Raw genomic sequence first — 17,911 nt, forward strand, 5'->3', positions numbered from 1 at the left:
AGATGCAGAATCAGCTCTTTTTTCCCCACTTCCCAGACAAGCTTGGCAAAGCTTGTAGCCAGCTAGCAGCCAAACCCAGGGAAAGGCTTTTCATGAGTCTCTGGCTTCTGGTCTGTAGGACCTGGGGGCTGACCTGGCTTGAGCTTGGCCTTCTCTAGGAGGTCCATATTCCAAAGCTAGGTGAGGAGTGTTGGGCCACTACAGGCTGGGAGTTGCTTATCAGTGGTCTTTCTGTTTACCTGAATTAAATGGTTAGATTCTTTTTGATAATATGCTTAGCCAAATAGGACTGTGGGTTTTCAGCCAGTTGGAATCTCTTCAGAGAAACTCAGGTAGGAGCCAGGCCTTGCTTTTTTTCTTGGGCGCCTGTATCTGCTTTGAGACCAAAGTTTATGGATGATGCCTCAAACAGCCTCAAAAAATTTTTTCCATGGAATTTTAGTAGCATGTATTTTTGTTATGTATTCAAATGTTAAATACTTTTCTGTATTTTTCTATTTAGAGATTTTTTTATAATAGAAAATTTCAGACATATATAATGAATCCCTATGTATTCATTATTTGGCTTTACCCATTGTAAACTCCTAGCCGATCTTGTTTTATTTCTATACCCTTTTCCCTGTCTTCCTACCCTACTGAAGTATTTCAAAACAGCTCCCAAATACTGTCTATAAATATTTCAGTGTGTACCTCTGAAAGATAAGAACTCCTTGAGGGACGCCTGGGTGGCTCAGTCAGTTAAGTGTCCAACTCTTGATTTTGGCTCAGGTCATGACCCCACAATTCGTGAGATCAAGCCCCGCGTTGAGCTCTGTGTTGACAGCGTAGGGCCTGCTTGGGACTCTCTCTTTTCCTCTTTCTCTGTCTCTCTCTGCTCTTTGCCTGCTCGCACTTGCTCTCTCAAAATAAACTCTTTGCAAAAGAAAACCCACAATACTATTATCATACCAATAAAAATAATTTCGTAATTTGCAATTGTTTTCTTAAAAAGCACATACTTTTAAAAAGTTTATTTGAATTAGGATCTAAATAAGATGCATAAATTGTAATTGGTTGCTTTGTCTTCTAAGTCTTACAATGTATAATTCCTATTCTTTTTTCTCTTGAAATTCATTCATGGAAGCAACTGCATTTATTTATCCTGTAGAATTTCTTGTCTTTGAATTTTGCTGTTTGCATATCCATGACGTTATTTAATATGTTTTTTTGCCCTCTATATTAACCAAAAACTTAAAGGAGTAACCAAATTCATTTCTTGTATTTTGGCAAGAACACATTATAGATGATGGCATGTCTGGTTGTTTCTCTCTGATGTTAGGATCCTAGATGTATTTATTTCATAAATTCTATAAATGATTCATTTATTAGCTGGAATGCCTCTGTCAGAAATTTTTCCTCATTAACCATTAGGTTTCTTAGATAGAGTTCATACAGGAAAGGAAATGCTTGATTCGTCTTTTTGCCTGTTTTCACAATAATGATCTGGTTGCTTTGTTTTCTGTAATTGTGATAGGTATTTTTTTCAATCAGAATACATTCATGGATTTTGGATTTACAGCCAGTCCACTGTACTTCTTGATGCTCAGATCATTTCACTTTTGGTCATTGGGAGCCTTTTCAACTTGCCTCCTGATTCCTTTTGACATAACTCTAATCATTTTTGATAGCTTCTTTATTTTCTGATAGGGCAGGATGTTGCAAACTCCTCTTGTACATTTCCTGCTCCCTTTGAGAGTGAAGAGAAGTGCTATTAATTATGCCAGGACAATATTGCAAAGTGGGACTCCAGGACAGACGGGATATTTGGTCACCTTATATACAGCCCTCATTGTGTGTGATTGGGTGTCTGTGGTTTCTTCACCCAACTATAATGTTGGGCAGTTTCAGGGCTGGCAGGTAGTGTGTCCCATGCTGCTGTGATAATGAAGAGTGCCACTCCAAGGGGTATGACCTTTGTAAGAGAAACCCCTTTTTATACCTTGGGTGGTGACTTTCTGCCCAAGGTCTGTCCTGGGGAGCTATTGCATTAAACATTTGCTTTTCAAAATGTATGCCATGAATATTATCAGCAGCCTGATTAACTATATTTCAGTACTTTCAGGTCCTCTTTTATTCCAGCCTAGGGGCAATTTGAAGAGCCCTTGTTTCTTAAAAAGTAAGTTGGTTTCAAGTTCATCATGCAACACAGGCTGACTTTATCTACTTCTGAGGTGAGGAAAGTAACTATCAGGAACATGTTTCTCTAGAGTCTACTTGCCCTTTTATTTTTTTTATTTGTATTCTATTTTTAATTTTTTTTAAAGTTTATTTATTTTGAGAGAGAGTGTACATGAACGAGCATGTGAGTGGGGGAGTGGCAGAGAGGGGGAGTGAGAGAATCCCAACCAGGCTCCACACTGGCATTACAGGGCTGATACGAAATTCAAGATCATGACCTGAACTAAAATCAAGAATTGGATGCTTAACTGACTGAGCCATCCAGGAGACCTGGTACTTGTTCTTTTACAATTTAGCCAGTTTCTCAGCCTCTGCACTACTAATATTTTGTGCCAGGTAGTTCTTTGTTTTTGGAGGCTGTCCTGGCTGTTTTGTGCATCAACCTACTACATGCTAGTAACACTCCCCAGTCATAACAACTAAGGAGGTTTCCAGACATTTCCAAATGTCCCCTGGGTGGCAAAATTGACCCTTGCTGAGAATCACTGCTTGTAACATTCAGGATAATTGCTGTTGCGAATGAGATGTTTTGTTTTTTTCTAATTTAAATTTTAGTTAGCCAACATAGAATACAATATTGATTTCAGGAGTAGAATTTATTGATTCATCACTTAGAGCATGCAGTGCTCATTACAACTGCTCTTCTTAAGTACCCATCATTCATCTAGCCCATTCCCCCCCCCCCCCCCCCCATTAACCCTCAGTTTGTTCTCTATCTTGTTAAGTAGTTGGTTTAGTGAAAGAGAGGACTGGCATTTCAAGGACTAGAGCTATTTCCTGCTAAGCTTAATACCCCAGCCTAACTTTCTAGAGAACAAAGTTTTACTAGAGATCACTGGGATTAAATGTAGTATTGCCATGTAGAGCCAAGAGCTATTGAGATAGAATCTCAGGATAGAGGCGTGGAAACTCTAAAACCTAGGTGGTTTCTATGCAGGCAGCCTGGCTTATTGCTTTGGGTTCTTTTCAGGCAAGCACCTGCCACAGAGCCTCTATATCACAGAGAACTTTTGCTTGGGGCCTAGATTCGCCTTTCCCAGTAAATGCATGTGTGTAGTGGGGGCCACTTAAACTCAATGCAGCCAATGCCAGCCTTTTTTCCTTCATAGTAAGGTCCTCAAGGCACACAGTAGACAGTAAATATTTCAATGAAAGTTCTGGATTTCTGCCTTTTTTAGTAGCTAGAATGGTCATAAGAGTGCCTGAGGAAGAAACATGACATCTCATTGCCCCTAGTGGCCCTTCTGATATGGCTGACATCTCTAGCTGTTGTGCTACCAACTGCAGTCACATCGAATTCACTTAGAAATGCCATAAGCCAAAGAAATTCACTGGGGCTTCCTACAATTTTGTATTCCTATCTTATTTTTTTCCTTTTATCTCAGTTTCTGAAGGACACATTTCTAAAGATTTATCATGTCCAACCTATCCCCAGTATTGACACATTTCAATAAAAAATTTCAGTAAAAATTTGTTCACGACAGGGAGGGCGGGCAACGTTCTCCCTTGTGTTTGTTGCTGGGAATCTGAACTGCTAAGAGTGAGGATGGAGAGGGTTGGGTAAGGCAGGTGTTGTCCCTTGATAAACAGAGGGACTTGGGAGGAGCAATTCCAGTTTCCTGGAAGGGTGAATGGGCTCCAGTAGAATGGCTGCCATTGCTGCCACATGCTGTAGCCATAGCTCTGTCATCTGAGTGGCCAGAGACCAGGAAATGGCTGTACTCCCAAGAGCTCACCTCGTATGTTTTCCCTTCCTTAGTAAAAACCATAATCTCTGGAAAAGGTAGTAGATTAACCTTTAGATAGATTGGAAACAAAGAGGTGGCACAAGTCTATACCTTGTGACTCCCACCTCTGGGAGCTATTTGAGTATTATGTTATCTCTGTGTCTGTGAAACAGTTGAGGACAATCTGATCTACATCACCTAGAGATTTCATTGACTCCTGCAAAAGCTCAGCCTATTGTATGAACAGGAAAAGTAGAATGAACAATAAGTGGTTTCTCATCAAGAGCCAGTCTTCTTACTAGGTTTCTCCAGTCTTTAAGGGTTCCTGCTGCCTGAACTGAGGTGCTAATGGAAGGACTGGAAAGTAAGAGATGGAAAAAATCCCAGCACTTAAAACAGTGTGGAACTCATTTGTAAATAGACCAATGGAATAGCAGGAAAGTTTGAGAAATAGCCCTGGCTCTGTACTGAAGAGGTTAATTTTTTTAAAAGTCACATTGGTATAATTGGATAGCTATTTGGAGAAAGATAGAAATAGACCCACTTCTCACATCATATCCAAGAGTGAACTCCAGATGTATCAGGGATGTAACTAAAAAATGAAACTACCCAAGTACCAGAAGACACTGTGGATGAATTCCTCTAAAACATGGGTTCAGGGAAAAGACTTTAAAACTATGGCTTAAAATCCAGATGCACTAAAAGAAAAGATTGGTGCATTCCTACATAAATATTTTGAGAATTTCTGAATGGCAAAAACCATAAGCAAAGACAAATGACAAGTTGGGAGAAAATAGTTGCAACATAACACAAAGTTCCAGTATTTCTAGTATATGAAGAGCTTTGTAAAAAAATGAGTTAACCCCCCAAACAAAACAACCCCACTGAAAAATTGATAAACTAGAGGTCACAAAAAAAGATACCGAAATGGCTATTAATGATATAAAAAGATGTTCACCTTGGCTCAAAATAAACTCCAATTAAAACTGCACTGACAGATTTCTTTTCCATCACATTGGCCAAAATTCCAAAGCTTGACAATACACACTATTGATGAGTTTGTGGGGAAACAAACAGGAATTCTTACCCATTGCTAGCAGAATGCAAAATAGTGCAGCCTCATGTGGGGGAGAATTTAGTAATAGCTAACAAAATTATGGATGAATTTACTGTAAAGATATCCCTCTAACAATATGAAAATACACATGCACAACATTATTCATTACAGCATTCTTACTGCAAAAAATACTGGAAGCTGCATAAATATCCAAGATAGGTGATTGAAAAAATTATGACACATCCACACAATGTAGTATTGTGCAAATTTTAAAAACATCATGGGGCATCTAGGTCGCTCAGTGGGTTAAGCATCTGATTCTTGGTGTCGGCTCAGGTTATGATCTCATAGTTTGTGAGTTCAAGCTCCACATTGGGCTCTGTGCTGGCAGCATGGAGCCTCTCTTTCTCTCTCTCTCTCTGCCCCTCCTCCACTCCCACTGTCTCTGTCTCTCTCAAAATGAATAAATACACTTTAAAAAAGTAAAAAACATTGGGTCAGTTTTCACAATTGGAATATGAATCTGGCTTAGGTAGAATCATATCAATGTTAAATGTACTAATGTTGATAATTGTGTTGTGGTTATGTAAGAGAATATCCCTGTTCTTAGGAAATACACACTGAAAAATTTAAGGATAAAGGACCATTGTGTATATGTGAGGAGGGGGAGGAAGGAGGAAGAAGAGGGAAGAAAAGAAACAAGGTAAAAATGTTAAGGATAAGTTAATCCAGGTAAAGGGATATATGGATACGTTGTACTATTGTCATTGTAATTTTTATGTAATTATTGAAAATTCTTGAAATTATTTTATTATAAAAATTTCAAGTGTTAAAAAAAAGAAGAACTAACATCATTTACTACTACTGACCGTGGGAGGAAAAGGGTCCCACGTACTTGTCCAATGATAATGGCCCTAAAGTGGGAGCAAGAGGGTGGCACAGCATATAGTTCACAAGATACACCAATTTAATCATACCTCATCTTGCTCAAGAGCTGCAGATTCATTCCTACATTTTTTTCACTGTGCATGGTGGGCCAAGCCTCCATGCAGTGAATGAAGCTGGTGTGGCAGCTTTCTTTTCGGTGTCTTCATCCATATTCTTGATTTTGTGTAGGTGTACTCACAAAATACTTTCCATTCAGCCTTTAGACTGGTCATTTGCTTCAGGCCTTGTGACCTCTACAGGTGCTTTCAGCCACATTATACCTCCTGCTGCAAATTAGGGATCATCTTCCCCAAACCTGCTGGCTTTAGCCCGTTGCTTCAGGGAGCATCTTTGGTCATTAATGCATGCTCTGGTTGATACATATGTACAGGTATCCCTGTGGGCATTCAATCTCACAGTGTTTTGGAATTATTTCATAATTTGTAATTTACTTGGTGCTTATGACAGACCTCTACAACAGTACAAAACTGATGGTCAAATAAATGAAATCTGGAGGGTTAACTGGTTTGAACAGCAATGAGTTAAAAGGGAAGAGTAAGCCTCATTGTAGAATTGTTGAATATGAAATAACAGAAGGGTTGTTAGATGTTGGGGACTGGTCTTTAGAAGGCAGGTCAGGGTTGAAAGCCTAGTTTTTTGGTGTGTTTTGTTTTGTTTTTTAGAGTCAGTGGGTATGCCAGAAATTAGGCTTTCTGGGTGCCTATCACACACCCCTAGTATGTGATAGAGTTTACCTACCATCCAGTGACCCTGGGTATACATCTAGAAGCTCCCCCAATGCCAAGCCCTAGCAAACTTTGCAGGACCTCAGCTCCAGCCCACATCTAGTATCTTTACGCACGTTAGATCAGCAAGAGCTGTTATGCCTAGAGACCCATAACGTTCCAGTGTCCTCACTGGTCCCTGACTGCTCTGTCACCCCCTACTCCAAATGTGACCCTGATGCCTCTCTGGTAAATCCTACCTGGCTCTGATCATACCTCTACATTGAAGTACTTTATACTTCAGGAAACTCAGGGAAGGGGAGTAGTGGGACATGTAACTGGATTGTGTGGGGTTGGACTTTAGAAGATCATTTTCTCATAGAATAATGGCATCTGACTCAAAAGATCCAGTGTAGCAGATCTAGAAGTTAGTGATCCAGCTCCACTGTCTAAGAACTTTCCCTTGCTTTCCACGCTACTGCAGAGGATACTGCTGCCTCTGGGTGGTAGTCAACACTCAGTAAATCCAGCTATGTCAGCTTGCTCGGGTGTATTCACATCCTTGCTAGTGGTGGAGTTAGCAAGTCTTTGTCATACTTTGTGCTCAAGGTGAAAACTGTCCTTAGGATAGTCCAGATAGAGGTTTTGTTCTTTATGCTGTTAAGTTAATTAAAAACGGAGGCCATTAATTTGACTGAGGTAGTTCTAATGCCTTGGCAGCCTACATAAGCAACCCAAAACCTAAGTCTGTAAATGCCTCAAGGTTAAGAAATCAAAACATAAGGACAAACAGTCACAAACAGCCAACTGGGCTTTCTCATACAAGACAAATGTAAGCTCTAGCCAATCACATGGTTTCCTTGCTTTGCTTCCTATCTTTTTACATGTCTTGCCACTACCTCCTGTGGATAGAGTGCTGCTAACCACTTCTGGTTTGATACTGCCTGATGGGACTCAGTTTTTGCTCAAACTTAACAATTTAAAAACGCTTCAGGTTATCTTTTAACAGTGCTTTTCAACAGAGATTCTCAAATTATTATCTGAAGACCACTTGACATCAAAATCCCCTGGGGAACTTTTTTTTTTTTTTAACATTTATTCATTTTTGAGAGAGAGAGATACAGAGCATGAGTGGGGAAGGGGCAGAGTGAGAGGGAGACATAGAATCAGAAGCAGGCTCCAGGCCCTGAGCTGTCAGCACAGAGCCTGACACGGGGCTCGAACTCACAGACTGCGAGATCATTACCTGAGCCGAAGTCGGACATTTAACTGACTGAACCACCCAGGTGCCCCTTGGGAAACTTTTAAAAACTGTATTTGTGGATGGAGTAGTGGTCCAAAGGGACCTAAGAATCTTCATTTTACCCAACTCCTCAGATGATAATAATGCACATAAATTTTAAGAATGGTAGCTCCATTGAGTAGAACACTGTGGCTTCACCAGAGCGCTCATTCAAACATTGGAACAGATCCTGAAATTTACTCCCACCAGCCCAGAGCAAGTATGAGATGGCTCTAGGAAGGAACAGCAACGCATGACCTTCCATAGCAAAATGTTACTGTACTCCTCTCAGGTTGTAGCCATAACACACAAATTTCTTCAACAATACAGGACAGTTACATCCTGATGTCCCACTAGCAAAGTACTTTGTGAACTAACAGAACCAAATCTGTAAGTTGTTCTGAGATCTGTGTTGGCAAAAGATCTTTAACAGTATTCTTTTAAGTAAACTCTTTGTTCTGTATAACTATAGAGGAGGATTCAGAGTGCATTGAAGGCATTGATGGCGAGACCACTGAAATGATACAGGAGAGTTTGAGAAAGAGCACAGCTTCTGTGACTGAGAATCAGTCCTCATCCAGAAGTTGAGTTCAATAGTAGACTGGATTCTAGATCAGATCTCTGTTCAAGAAAAAAAAAAAAAGCCTTCCCTTTTGTTTTGTTTTTTTGAATGACGTGTTGTTTCCTCTTATTTTACCTTGACTTCTTAGTAAAATATCTTAAGATGTAATCCTTTTGTGCCTGACTAAAGTAAAGTGATGTTTTGATTTGTTGAAGGAAAAAGAAGATAAGGGGGAGAAAGATAAGGGAGGGGAAGACTAAGTGCAGGGCCGTTTGAGATTTGGCTGTCACTTTGTTGGAAGAAGCCTTCACAAAGGACACATTTCCTTTATTATGTAGAGGTAGCAAAAATAATTCTCCTTATCTCATTCCACTGGATCTTTTCTCAGTATTTTATTTTATTTTATTTTATTTTATTTTATTTTATTTTATTTTATTTTATTTTATTTTATTTTTTATTTACTTTCCAGTGTAGTTTCAGGTGTACAATTTAGTGATTCAACTATTCCATACAAAAATACAAAATGTTTCACAAATTTGCATGTTATCCTTGTGCAGAGGCCATGCTAATCTTCTCTGTATGGTCCCAATTTTAGTCCTGGGAAGCTGTCAAAGTGAGCACTCTTTTCAGTTTTAATATCTATTTCCTTACCACCCTTCCATCCAAACTGTTCCAAACCTACTTTGTTTACATGGAGCTGACTCTAGGTGTCATCTAAGGGGAGATCCATTCCTATACTGTAATTTCTATAGACCATATCATGGTCAGAATAGCTCCATTCATACAGAACACACTGACATCTCAATATTGGATCTTTATTCAATATGTATTATATTACTGCATTTCATTTTCCTTTCCTAATTTAGTAAGTGTAGTAGCAAAAACGAAAAAAAAGTAGTAGACTAACCTCAAGCTAGGGGCACCTGGGTGGCTCATGTGGTTAAGTGTCTGACTTTGGCTCAGGTCATGATCTCACCATTTGTGGGTATGAGCCCTGTGTCAGGCTTTGTGCTGACAGCTCAGAGCCTGGAGCCTGCTTCTGATTCTGTGACTCCCTCTCTCTCTGCCCCTCCCTGGCTCAGCTTGTGCTCTGTCTCTCTCTGTCTCTAAAACATAAATAAACATTAAAAAAATTTTTTAGAATAGCCTCAGGCTACAGACAGATAGAAAGACATGCAACTTTTCACCGAAGACGTTTAATAGAGATTTCAAGGTTTGTTTGTTTGTTTTTATCTCTTAGTTTGAGTGTGGAGAAAATAGAACACTTGTACACTGTTGGTGGGAATATAAAAAGCAAAAGTGCTTCGTAAGACAGTATGGCGTCTCCTCAAAAAATTAAAACTCGAGTTACCATATGATGTAGCAATTCCACTTCTGGGTGTAGACTCCAAAGAATTAAAAACAGGGACTGCCATGTTCATAGCAGTGTTATTCACCATAGTCAAAAGGTGGAGGCAACCCAAGTGTCCATCAATGGATGAATGGATAAGCAAAATGTGGTCTTTCCATAGAATGGATTATTCAGCGTTAAAAAGGGAGGACATTCTGACATGCTACAGCATGGATGAACCTTGAAGGCATTGTGCTAAGTGAAATAAAAGGACAAGTGCTGTATGATTCCATTTATATGAAGTACCTAGAGTAGTCAAATTCAGAAAGACAGAAAGTAGAGGAGTGGTTGCCAGGGTCTGGGAGCAGAAGGAATGGGGAGTTGGTGTTTAATGGGTGGAGAGTTTCAGTTTTGCAAAGTGAGGAGTTCTATGGAGGGATGATGGTGTGGCTGCACAACAGTGTGAATGTACTGTATGCCACTGAACTGAGCACTTTAAGATGATAAATTTACGTTATATGTATTTTACCACTAAAAAAAAAAAAGACAGAAATGTGCATTGGCTTTATCAACTTAAAGAATCATTGGTGGTATTGGTAAGAGCAGTTTCAGTGGCATGGTGGGGTGGGGGGAAGCGAGATTCCAGGGTGTTTTGAATTCTCCCTTGAGTTCTAACTCACAGATACTGCTACCCACTTTGAAGATCAAATAGGCATCTCAAACTTATCACAAAACCAACCGCTTGGTTTTCTCTCCACCATCCAAACCTCTCTCTCTCTCTTTTTTTTTTTTTTTCTCATCTTAGTGGATAGACCTTGCATTCCCTCAGTTGCTCAGGCCAAAAAGCCTACAACACTCTCTCATACCCCGAATCCACACCATCAGCAAATTCTGCTGGTTCTCCGTTCAACCCACACACAGTCTGGCAACTTAATATTACCTCCAGCATGTTCAGGTCTGAGCCACCATCTCTCTTGGACTACTTTAACAGCCTTCTGATTAATTTGCATGCTTCTATTCTTTCTTCTTGATAGTCTCTTCACCATATAAGAACCAGACAATCTTTAGAAAATATAAATAAGATTATCTCACTTCTCTGTTCAGAACTTTCCAAAGGCTTCCCTTCTCAGAATAAAAGCCTGAGTTAACTGTTACTTAACTAACAGTTCTTCCTGGAGCACATTGACCAACATGCCAGGAATGCTCCCTCTTAGGGGCTATGCTTTTGTTCTCTTTGCCTGGAACCCATTTTCTCAAGACCTTTTGCAACTTTATATCTCTTCTTCATGTGAGTTTCTGTTTTGAGAGACCTTTCCTAACTACCTGTGATATTTTTAAAATGTGTCTGCAAATTCTTTGTCATTCTTCCCATTAAGAGATAGAGTCTGATTCCTTTCCTCTTGAAATTGACTGACCTTCGTGACTCTTAACAAAATACGGAGGCAGTGAGGCTATGTTACTCCTCATGGTAGGTCATGAAAAACAGTAGTTGGGATGCTGGCCTTGGAACAGAACCGTCATGCTGTGAAGAAGCCCATGTCACACAGACATGCCACACTCCAGCAACAACAGCCCTAACTGTGGTCCTCACTGACAACCAGCATCAACCGTTAGATGCATGAGTGGGGAATCCTTCAGGAGAACTCCAGCCCAAGCTTGTTTGTATACAACTGCATGATGGACCCTGAGGGAGCATTGCTGAGATCAACCCAGTCACCCCCAGAAATATGAAAGAGAAAATAAATGATTGCTGTTATTTTTTTTTTACTTTTATTTTATTTTATTTATTTATTTTTTAATATATGAAATTTATTGTCAAATTGGTTTCCATACAACACCCAGTGCTCATCCCAAAAGGTGCCCTCCTCAATACCCATCACCCATCCTCCCCTCCCTCCCACCCCCCATCAGCCCTCAGTTTGTTCTCAGTTTTTAACAGTCTCTTATGCTTTGGCTCTCTCCCACTCTGACCTCTCTCTTTTTTTTTTTCCTTCCCCTCCCCCATGGGTTTCTGTTAAGTTTCTCAGGATCCACATAAGAGTGAAACCATATAGTATCTGTCTTTCTCTGTATGGCTTATTTCACTTAGCATCACACTCTCCAGTTCCATCCACATTGCTACAAAAGGCCATATTTCATTCTTTCTCATTGCCACGTAGTATTCCATTGTGTATATAAACCACAATTTCTTTATCCATTCATCAGTTGATGGACATTTAGGCTCTTTCCATAATTTGGCTATTGTTGAGAGTGCTGCTATAAACATTGGGGTACAAGTGCCCCTAGGCATCAGTACTCGTGTATCCCTTGGATAAATTACTAGCAGTGCTATTGCTGGGTCATAGGGTATGTCTATTTTTAATTTTCTGAGGAACCTCCACACTGCTTTCCAGAGCGGCTGCACCAATTTGCATTCCCACCAACAGTGCAAGAGGGTTCCTGTTTCTCCACTTCCTCTCCAGCATCTATAGTCTCCTGATTTGTTCATTTTGGCCACTCTGACTGGCGTGAGGTGATATCTGAGTGTGGTTTTGATTTGTATTTCCCTGATAAGGAGCGACGTTGAACATCTTTTCATGTGCCTGTTGGCCATCCGGATGTCTTCTTTAGAGAAGTGTCTATTCATGTTTTCTGCCCATTTCTTCACTGGGTTATTTGTTTTTTGGGTGTGGAGTTTGGTGAGCTCTTTATAGATTTTGGATACTAGCCCTTTGTCTGATATGTCATTTGCAAATATCTTTTCCCATTCCGTTGGTTGCCTTTTAGTTTTGTTGGTTGTTTCCTTTGCTGTGCAGAAGCTTTTTATCTTCATAAGGTCCCAGTAATTCACTTTTGCTTTTAATTCCCTTGCCTTTGGGGATGTGTCGAGTAAGAGATTGCTACGGCTGAGGTCAGAGAGGTCTTTTTCTGCTTTCTCCTCTAAGGTTTTGATGGTTTCCTGTCTCACATTCAGGTCCTTTATCCATTTTGAGTTTATTTTTGTGAATGGTGTGAGAAAGTGGTCTAGTTTCAACCTTCTGCATGTTGCTGTCCAGTTCTCCCAGCACCATTTGTTAAAGAGACTGTCTTTTTTCCATTGGATGTTCTTTCCTGCTTTGTCAAAGATGAGTTGGCCATACGTTTGTGGGTCTAGTTCTGGGGTTTCTATTCTATTCCATTGGTCTATGTGTGCTGTTATTTTTTAAAGATTGCTTTAACTAACATTTATTGACTATCTATTAGTTATCACAGGTTATTTTATATACAAGAACTTGTTTAACCTCTATAGTAGCCCTGGTTAGATAGGCATTATTTATTTTTTATTGTTTTATTATTTCTTTTAAGTAGGGTCCATGCCCAATGTGGAGCTTGAACTCACCCCCCTGAGATTAAGGGTCACATGCTCCACCAACTGAGCCAGCCAGGCACCCCGGTGATTGCTGTTATTTTAAGCCACTAAATTTGGGTGTTTTTTTTTTCTCAGCAATGGACACTTGAAGCACAGACCCTACCACAATTATACTCCTTATCAGTTGCTAGTTCCTGACCTGAATATGTTTTTCTTTTTCTTTATAGCACTTAGCACTTACAGCTTTCTGACATGTGCATATTTGGTTTTTTTTTGTTTGTTTGTTTGTTTGTTGTTTTTTCCTGTTCTCTTCCCATGCCCTGGAACATTAGCTGCATGAAGGTAGAAACTTTCTTTTGTTTGCTGATATATCAGTACCTATAATATTACCTGGTGCAGAATTGTCATTGGAGCTCAAATTGTATTTGTTAAGTGGATGTAGCTATGGCCCTCTGGTGTGGAAAAGGTATCCACTGTGAACAGGAAGGTATCGGGGTGAAAGGGTTATATAGGACTTGGAAAATGCTGTAAAGGAGATATTTATTATTCTCATTATTCTTTTTTTTAAGTTTATTTTCAGAGAGAGAAAGAGAGAGAGAGAGAGAGCACAAGCTGGGGAGAGGCAGGGAGAGAAGGAGAGAAGGAATCCCAAGCAGGTTCTGCACTGTCAATATAGAGCCCCACTTGGGGCTTGAACTCACGAACTGTAAGATCAGGACCTGAGCTGAAATCAAAGTTGGATGCTTAGCCAACTGAGCCTTCTAGGCACCCCTATTCTCATTCTTTTTTTTTTTTTTTTTTTGTCTTCAAGCTTTTATTTAAGGGCAATTATCTACAATGAACTTCAGATCTTATTAAAAGCAGCCAAGTCCATGGACTGCACATGTCCTCAAAAGCAGTGATCCACTCCTCCAGCATATCTGTTCCAACTTTATCATCTTCCACTACACACTGTATTTGAAGTTTTTTGATTCCATACCCCACTGGAACTAGTTTAGAAGAGTCCCAAACCAAGCTGTCTGCTTGAATGCTTCGGACGCACTCAGTTGCATATCTGTCTCATCGTCCCAAGGTTTCACGTCTAGTAAGATGGAAGACTTGGCAACAAGTGCAGGTTTTTTGGCTTTCTTTGACTCATATTGTGCAAGGCGTTCCTCTCTTGACCGCTTTGCTTCTTCACTTTCTTCCTCCTCCTCAGAACCAAAGAGATCAATGTCATCATCATCTTTACTATCTGTAGCTCCACTTCCTGTGATGCATTCCACATTAGCAGGGCCATACTTGCCCAAAGCTTTCTTCACTCCTGGAAGACTGGTCTTTTCCTTTTCGTAAAACTTGATGTGATTATACCAACATAGGACACGATACAAGTTGGCAGGTGGAGGGCCGGAGACTACTTCAAATACTGCCACGTCTGCTTGTGATGACACATACCCCTCGATGTAGCTCTTGTCTGCCAGGTAGTCGTTGAGCACCTGGAGGCCAATGGGGGTTTCAGGTCTCCAAAACCCATGGCGTGAGCTGATCCCAGAACGGGGCTGCAGTGGAGGAAAAGACGAGCATGGGGAGTGAGCGCCTTGTGCTAAGAGGGAAAAGGGTCTCATTATTCTTGAAGATACTTCCACTTTACTACTGGTGGTACTTAATAATGCTATTTAAAAAAATGTGGATACTAGAACTATTTTTTCCTTTCTTCTTGAATACCTTATTATTAATTTTAAAATATAATTTATTGTCAAGTTAGCTAACACAGTGTATACACTGTGCTCTTGGCTTCGGGAGTAGATTCCCATGATTCATCGCTTACATACAACACGCAGTGCTTATCCCAACAAGTACCCTCCTCAATGCCTATCACCCATTTTCTCCTTTCCCCCAGGCCCCCATCAACCCTCAGTTTGTTCTCTGTATTTGAGTCTCTTATGGTTTGCCTCCCTCTCTGTTTGAAACTATTTTTTCCCCTTCCCTTCCCCCATGGTCTTCTGTTAAGTTTCTCAAATTCACATGTGAGTGAAAACATATATCTGTCTTTCTCTGACTGACTTATTTCACTTAGCATAATACTCTCCAGTTCCATCCATGTTGTTGCAAATGGCAAGATTTCATTCTTTCTCATTGCCAAGTAGTATTCCATTGTATATATAAACCATATTTTTATCCATTCATCAGTTGATGGACATTTGGGCTCTTTCCATAATTTGGCTATTGTTGATAGTGCTGCTATAAATATTGGGGTACATGTGCCCCTATGAATCAGCACTTTTGTCTCCTTTGGATAAATTCCTGGTAGTGCTATTGCTAGGTCTTGGGGTAGTTCTATTTTTAGTTTTTGGGGAACCTCCACACTGTTTTCCAGCAACTGCACCAGTTTGCATTCCCACCAACAGCGCAAGAGGGTTCCTGTTTCTCCACATCTGCGCCAGCATCTGTTGTTTCCTGAGTTGTTAATTTTAGCCACTGACGGTGTAAGGTGGTATCTCAGTGTGGTTAATTTGTATTTCCCTGATGATGAGTGATGTTGAGCATTTTTTCATGTGTCAGTTGGCCATCTGGATGTCTTCTTTGGAAAAGTGTCTGTTCATGTCTTCTACCTATTTCTTCACTGGATTATTTGTTTTTTGGGTGCTGAGTTTGGTAAGTTCTTTATAGATTTTGGATACTAACCTTTTATCTGATAGGTCATTTGCAAATATCTTCTCCCATTCAGTCAGTTGCCTTTTAGTTTTGTTGATTGTTTCTGTTGCCGTGCAGAAGCTTTTTATCTTGATGATGTACCAATAGTTCATTTTTGCTTTTAATTCTCTTGCCTTTAGAGATATGTTGAGCAAGAAATTGATGCGGCTGAGGTCAAGGAGGTTGTTGCCTGTTTTCTCCTCTAGGGTTTTGATGGTTTCCTGTCTAACATTTAGGTCTTTCATTCACCTTGAGTTTATTTTTGTGTATGACATAAGAATTTAACACTTTATTTTTTAAATAGAAATTAACAGTCTGATAAGTTCACAGAATTAGGTTTATGCTGCCAAGACTGTAAAGGTGGCTGGGCTTCTGAACTTTTTATAGTTGACCTCTGTGTAGGATGAGGAAGAGAACATCCTTTTCCACTTGCCCCTCAGCAAGCGGTCTCTGGGCCAGGAATAGAGCCAGTCTGCAAAGGTGTTTGCTATGAGAGAAGGATTATCTCATCCTGTGCCCTTCCTTGGAAGAGAGGCCTCTGAGCCAGAGAGCCTTCTCACAGCCCACCAGTGAGCAAGGTCAGTTGAAGGTCTTTCATATTTATTCAGCGCTGCCCCTCTTTTTTTTTTTTCTTGTTCACTTTTTTTTTTAACCTTGGGTCCAAACCATTGTATTATTCACCATTGTAGCAAAACCATATTAAAGGAAGACTTCCCCTCCATGTTGACATCGGCTTTTCTTCACAGCATTTTTATAGGTTTGAGGTGAGATTTTCTTGCTGTTATTGTGGTTTTATGGTCAGAGACCCAAGAAAGCCTAAGTCCTTTCCTGCCAAATCATTACAACTCTTGAAGATTCCCAAGGAAACACTATGCTCAAAGGACAATAGCAAACTTTGAGCCAGAGTACCACTTTGTGGGTGTCTGAGTTACACTCAGTAACCTCCATCGTGGACTCAGTGATCAAAAGTGAGCTGGAAAATAGTATGGGCCTACCCGCTTCCTACTCTCAGCCCCAAATCTGAATTGAGGATCGTGTGCTCGGGCATGGTGTGGAGAGAGAGAGAGGGGTGACTGGGCTTCAAGTGGGGATTCCAGGCAGACCACAAATAGAAGAGGACTAACCAGGGGCCAGGCTAGAAGGAAGGGACTTCATTCCTGGATGCTAACCCTCTAGGGTATACTGCCCTTTATAAAATATGCACCAGTGAACTCCTTAGGCTCTGACCTCCCAGATTGGTAGCTCTTTTACCTTGAAAGGGGAGAGGAAGATATAAAACATATTGGTTAAGACTAAATCATGGGGAGAAAGGATGTAAATGTTTTTTTTCCCTGCGTTTGCCACTATTGTCATGGTCCTCATTAGCATCTATTAGCAGCATACTTTTATTGAGTCATTATTTAAAAAACTTTTTTAAATGTCTTATTTATTCTTAAGAGAGAGAGAGAGACAGAGCAGGAGCAGGTGAGTGGCAGAGCGAGAGAGGGACACAGAATCTGAAGCAGGCTCCAGGCTCTGAGCTGTCTGCACAGAGCCCAACGTGGGGCTTGAACTCACAGACTGCGAGATCATGACCTCAGCCGAAGTCGGACACTTAACCAACTAAGCCACCCAGGTGCCCCGAGTCATTATTTTAAACCAGGCACTTGATAAAGTCTTCTGAGGATGAGTTTCTTAAGATGAATAGGAGCTTTTATAAAATTTAAAAATGACCCAACCATCCTGTTTGGAGTGGAGTTGTGGTGAACACGAATCATGCAAAGCCAGATATGAAAGGGTTGAACAGCATTACAATTATATGGTGTTCCAGGAGACAGAAAATTCTCTCAGCTGGGGAGACTTGAGGTGGCTTCATGAAGGGTATGGTATTTTATCTGAGCCTGAAGGACACCTGGAAACTTGATAGAAATGGGCAAGTTGACTCTACTGGAACAGCAAAAGTAGAGACTAAAAAACACAGTGTGTTTGGTAGAATGGTGAATTTCAGATGGACTGGAGTCAAATGGCCAGTAACTACAGGGCCAGGACCAGAAGTCAGTGGTTAGGACTTTCTGTGTAATGCTCTATCAAGTTCTACCATACC

At 40.4% G+C, this 17,911-nt stretch overlaps 1 protein-coding gene, 1 non-coding gene and 1 pseudogene across 2 annotated transcripts in view; all 3 read right to left on the reverse strand.

Annotated features, from left to right (window-relative positions):
• The window catches only part of TRIM4 (tripartite motif containing 4), a 423,353-nt gene that overhangs the window by 100,404 nt on the left and 305,038 nt on the right, over positions 1-17,911 (reverse strand). The window lies entirely within an intron of this gene.
• Positions 9,010-9,118, reverse strand: LOC132676669 (U6 spliceosomal RNA). The gene has a single exon (XR_009609077.1). It is a non-coding gene; the product is annotated as a U6 spliceosomal RNA (small nuclear RNA).
• Positions 13,950-14,668, reverse strand: LOC132689573 (elongation factor 1-beta pseudogene; annotated as a pseudogene).

The sequence above is a fragment of the Panthera onca genome, chromosome E3 (genome assembly GCF_046562875.1).
Source record: "Panthera onca isolate mPanOnc1 chromosome E3, mPanOnc1 haplotype 2, whole genome shotgun sequence".
Classification (NCBI taxonomy): Eukaryota; Metazoa; Chordata; class Mammalia; order Carnivora; family Felidae; genus Panthera; species Panthera onca.